Here is a 6000-nt window from a genome sequence, read left to right on the forward strand (position 1 = left end):
AAGAGGACTAAATCATCTCCAGTTGAGAACCACTGCTCTACAGGAAACAGCCTGAGGAAAAGAAGATGATTTTAAAATAACTGTATTTCACTTAAACACTGCATTCACAATATAAGAAAAATATAACATAAGAAGCAAATAGGAAGTAGGAAGCTCTTGAAAATCAATAGTATTTATAAAATTAAATTAAAAAAATAATAGACAACTTAGAAAAGTCAAGTAATATACCAAGGATATAGAACTAAAGCATAAAATGAGGGAAGGTATGCTCATGAAAGACCCAAAATACAACTAAATATGAACTCTAGATAAAGAGAGCAAAGAAAATAAAAGCCAATAGAAAGAAATTTATCAGAAAGACAGGTATCTAGGCTGCATAGACTTGACGAGTGCTCAAAGAGTAAATGACTAATGACTTTGAAAGATAAAGAATAGATTCTAAACCTTCCCTGGAGAAAGAGTTTCCATACAAATTAATGAGACTTACATTTGAGTCACATTATCTTAAACAGTGAAGCAGCTTGAGATCAAAGAAGTTATAACTTTATAGATCTAACAGAAAATGATCTCAAAAGAAAGGACTGAGGTAAAAAAAAGAATATAAGCAAGATATTGTACATATATGAGTAAATCAAAGAAACAAAGTCAAACAAAAATTATCTTATTAAACTGAACTATAGTAGCATGTGATCTGTGAAGAGCCAAAGTCAAACAAAAATTATCTTATTAAACTGAACTATAGTAGCATGTGATCTGTGAAGAGCGATTGGAGTTAATGTCTTCCAAAGCTTTTGCATTGTTAAGGATGAAGATAATTAAATAACTTAAGTTTAGATTTTTAGCCTTATTGACTTAAGTAGCATGGTAAAGTTTCTAGCATAACCACTAACATTATAAAAATAGAATGCATAGTGCTACTGGGTGGCTCAGTCGGTTAAGCGTCTGCCTTTGGCTCAGGTTGTGAACCCAAGGTCAGGGAATTGAGTCCCACGTTGGGCTCCCTGCTCTGCAGGAAGTCTGTTTCTCCCTCTGCCCTTCCTCCCGCTCATTCTGTCAATCTCTCTCTCTCTCTCAAATAAATAAATAAATAAATAATCTTTTAAAAAATACAGAATGCCTAAATTCTAAAATAGTAGATGGAAAAGTTGGAATAAGAGGAAAAAGTTCTCTCAGAATAAGACAAGATAAAAAGCACATAAAAAGGGGGGGGGCGCAAATGGAAGAGACAAAATATGTAGGTAGAAATAAATCCATATATATCAGGAAAGCTTTTCCTCACCTGCCGCTAAGGCGTCGGTCTTTCTGAGGAAACAAAAGCCGCGTTGGGGTGAGGCTCTCTCTTCATCCCGTGACTAGCGCCATCCCCGGGCAGCCCTCGCCTGCACCTTGAGCTCGCCCGCATCTACTCGGCCGTCATCCTGAATGGCGTTGAGGTGACCGTAATGGAGGATAAGATCAGTGCCCTTATTAAAGCATCGGGTGAAAATGTTGAACTTTCTGGCCAGGGCTCTTTGCAAAGGCCCTGGCCAACGTCTATATGGGCAGCCTCATGTGCAATGTAGGAACGGGTGGACCCGTCCCAGCAGCTGGTGCTACACCAGCAGAAGGTCCTGCTCCTTTCACCACCGCTGCCCCAGCTGAGGAGAAGAAAGTGGAAGCAAAGAAAGAGGAATCAGTTGTCTGATGATGACATGGGCTTTGCTCTTTTTGACTAAACCTCTTTTGTAACCTGTTCAATAAAAAGCTGAACTCTTAAAAAAAATTAAAAACAAATGTATCAGGGATGATGATGAATAAAAATAAGTTTGCCAGTTAAGATCTAAAATTGGCTGCTATGCCCTGTTTCTAACAGCCATAGCTAATATATAGGAAAACAGAGAAGATGAGAGTAAGGATGACAACAAATATATACTAAATACCTAGAAAAAGGTTTATTCATAGTAATATCAAAGAAAATGGATTAATGTCTCATAAAATAACATAAATATATGAGCAAAAAGTAATCTAATTTTGATGAAATTTTGGGAAAAAAATCCATTGCATTATAGGAAATAAACATGCCTGAATCAAATATTTGATATTCAAGTAAACAAAATTATAGAATATAAAATATCTGAACATGAGTATGCAACATCCAATGTTTAAAGAAAATGCATTCTTAAAGTACAGTTAATATGTATTGCAACTGATTGGGTTTGACATTTGTAAAGTATGGTAGTGAGACTGATCATATGCTTGGACCACAATGCAATTTAACTTAGAAATCAGTATCAAAAATACAAAGTATAGAAATCTTAAAATGCACTTTTAAATATCACCAAATAAACTTATATATCACAGAAAAATGGAAGTCAATGGAAATATATATTAAAACAATGGATAAGGATATATTGAAAAAAATGATAGATTTATAATTTCTATTAGAAGAGAATAAAAAGATGAAATAGTGAGCAAAATAGCTAACTTAATTCTGAAAAAGAACATTTAATAAATCCAAAGAAGTCAGGAACCACTTAATATGAGAGAAGAAATTAACGGATTAGAGAACAAAGATTCAAAGGAGAAGGTAAACAAACAAACAAAAAAATTGACAATAAAAAAAAGCACCACTTGAAAAGAGTAATAAAAGAGATACATTTTTCTTGAGGATTCATCAAGAAAAAATGAAGATAGATACATATTAAAATGAAGAATGAAATAAAAACTCATATACCCATTATACACAGTTTATCAAATATAATCATTAATCTGTTTCAACAATGTATTTTTCAAAAGCTGTTTTCATTTCTTACATTTTTTAAAATTTTGGACATAAAACTATTTGTTTTAGCTTTTTCCCCTAGCTTTATTGAGCTAAAATTGACAAATAAAAATTATATATATTTAGAATGTAAAATGTGATGTTTTCATATACATATACATTGTGAAATGACTACTGTAATCAAGCTAATGCATATCTATCACCTCACATAGTTACCTTTGTGTGTGTGTGTGTGGTGAAAACACTTAAGATCTACTCTCAGCAAATCTCAAGAATATAATATATGTATATTAACCATAGTTACCAAATATATATGTATGCATGTATGTACATGTATTTTTTTTTAAGAACAAACTCTCAGGTAAAGGACAAATGTTTTCATTATTTATCTCTATAATCTGGACTATGGGATATTGTATAGCATCCAAAGCTCTGCCAGAGAAATCACAGAATATATCTAATTTCACCAGTCTGTACTCATCAAAGTTTAAAAGCATGGATGATAGCTATTGTCCTTTGTTACCATAAAAATCGAAAGTAAAGTTTTTCTTTCCTTTTTTGTACCTTATACTTACCACATTTTTTAAAGATTTATTTATTGGAGAGAGAGAGCAGGGACAGGGGGTGGGCAGAGGGAGAGGGAGAGAAAGTCTCAAGCAGACTCTGCACTGAGCTCAGAGTCCAATGCAGAGCTCCATCTCTCCACCTGAGTCTAAAGCAAGAGTCAGACGCTTAACCAACTGTGCTGCCCAGGCACCCTGCCACATTTCTTATTGAGATAGACTTGTGTAAGTATAAGGTGTCCTGCCTGTTGATTTAATACACTTATATATTGAACTATGATTACCATCATTGAATTATTTAACACTTCTAATAGATCACATAATTATTTCTTTTTTGTGGTGAGAACATTTAAGATCTCATGGTAACTTTGAAGTATAGTATTATTGACTATAATCACTAAGCTGTGCATTAGATCTGTAGAATTAATTCACCTTCTAAAGTGAAAGTGTGTGTACCCTTTTACAACATCCCCAATTCCCCCACCCTGCAGGCCCTGGTAACCACTATTCTACTGTTTCTACGAGATCTGCTTACTTAGATTCCACGTATAAGTGATATTGTACACTATTTGTCTCTCTCTGTCTGACATACGTTATTTAGCATATTGCCCTCAAGGTCTACAAGTGTTTTTCTTCAAGAATTATAGCTGATGAGAACTCATAAATATAGATCTTTCCATGATAATAAAGCTAACCTTCTAAATATTAAGGAGCTCCGAAAACAGTATAATTTTCTCATAAAAGAGAAATACAGTGTAAAAAGGTAAGGAATTATCAGTGGCCATTACTTTGAAAGAAAAAAAAAAAGAGACCTTTGAGGAAAAGTATATAGATAATAATATATCCCATTATATTTTGAAGGCCTACAGAAGAGTGAAGTGCTCTGTAGATTTCTCTGATTGCTTCAACCATTCTCCCTGGCTTTCATCAGAGATACGCTTTTGCCATCGAATGAGTACTTTTTTTCACCAGACAAGGGGATGTTTTTCCTTATACTTAAATAATTATCATTTTATATAAACTATGGATCTATTGTTATTATGGAGCTGCTAAAATAAATGCATGCCTTATATTCTATAATTTAATTGTACATGATAAATAATTGTATTAGTCTACACAAAATAAGCTTATTATTTTAGCCTTCATAATTATAAATTACTATAAAACAAAAATTTCCCTTACCAGCATGCTTTTATTGCTAATAACTACTGCTAGTTTTCAGTTGGCTTTCTTTGATATTGCTAGCGCCTTAATTTTAAAGTTGAATGAATGAGTGAATGAACAAATGAATGAACAAAAAAATTAGATGTATAATAAGGCTTCCAGTAAGATTTTATGTGTATATGCAAATATTCAAAATTCTTCTCAATGAAATTAGGAGTTGCATATGCTATGGTATCCTGGTGAGGGCAGCAAAACATTCAGCCTAATTTTAAAAGGAAATACTGTTCTATGTAAACTATAAGTTATTACAAAATCCAAAGTGTAGCTCTTCAATCCCAGAGGAGGTATTCAAGGACAAAACAACTATACTTTTCATCAAAACAATCACTATATCATCACCGTTTTCTAAATCACAGTAGCTCTTGTATTTATTCATCCATTCATACCATATACCTATCTAACTATATATATATATATATATATATATATATATCTCAAAGTCGTGGACTATTATGATCTTAGGAACCACCTAGTATAACCTCAAAAGATAATAACATGTCTGTAATTGAGAACTAAGAGGACGCTCATTCCTATTAGTTATGACTAAGTTGCAATTGTACATGCAGCATGTATTTTTTTCTAATTTCTTTTCTTTTTTTTTTTAAGATTTTATTTATTTATTTGACAGAGAGAGAGAGACAGCGAGAGAGGGAACACAAGCAGGGGGAGTGGGAGAGGGAGAAGCAGGCTTCCCACGGAGCAGGGAGCCCGATGCGAGGCTCGATCCCAGGACCATGGGATCATGACCTGAGCCAAAGGCAGACGCTTAACGACAGAGCCACCCAGGCGCCCCTAATTTATTTTCTATTTTAATGATTTATTTAAAATATCAAACATCTTAAAATATGTTTTGTGGTATATTCAAGTGAGTAAATGTAATAGCATGTTCTGATATCTAATTTGAAGGTATGGTCGGATGAGAGTCTATAAAATGATTTAGCTCTGTTTTTATTTCAATGTACTAAAGCTAAATAGAAATATTATATTTTGATGGACTATAAACATGTTAGTGGCTGAATCAATAACTTTTATTGAGCAGATACTGCATTGTTTTAACAAATATTTACTTGATGCTGTCTCATGGTAAAAAAAAATGTATAAACATAAGAAATCTTGAAAATACATTATTTTATTGACTTGACAGTTGTTTAGGAATTCATTGCACAAGTGAGTAGATTTTTCTTTTCTTTTCTTTTCTTTTTTTTTTAGGTATACAGTTTAACTGAAAACCAAGTTATTAGCTACAAACAGTAGTGATGAAGACAGGGCAGGTGGAATGAGGAGGAAGGCATAGAGAAACCTGGATGAGTTCAAATGTGCTTTTGGAGTTTTTACTCTGAAAAAATAGGAATGGCTCTAGAAACCTGAAATGGAACCTTAAAATTTTCAGCCTTTTCAGTGAGATACATTATGTTTCTAGTTACTTCAATGGTAATAATCATTTTGTGGAAA

The 6000-nt window shown here is 33.1% G+C and overlaps 1 pseudogene; it reads left to right on the top strand.

Moving 5' to 3' along the window:
* Positions 1-1715, top strand: part of LOC110585928 — a 28127-nt pseudogene extending 26412 nt beyond the window's left edge.
* Positions 1716-6000: the final 4285 nt, after the last annotated feature.

The sequence above is a fragment of the Neomonachus schauinslandi genome, chromosome 3 (assembly GCF_002201575.2).
Source record: "Neomonachus schauinslandi chromosome 3, ASM220157v2, whole genome shotgun sequence".
Taxonomy (NCBI): domain Eukaryota; kingdom Metazoa; phylum Chordata; class Mammalia; order Carnivora; family Phocidae; genus Neomonachus; species Neomonachus schauinslandi.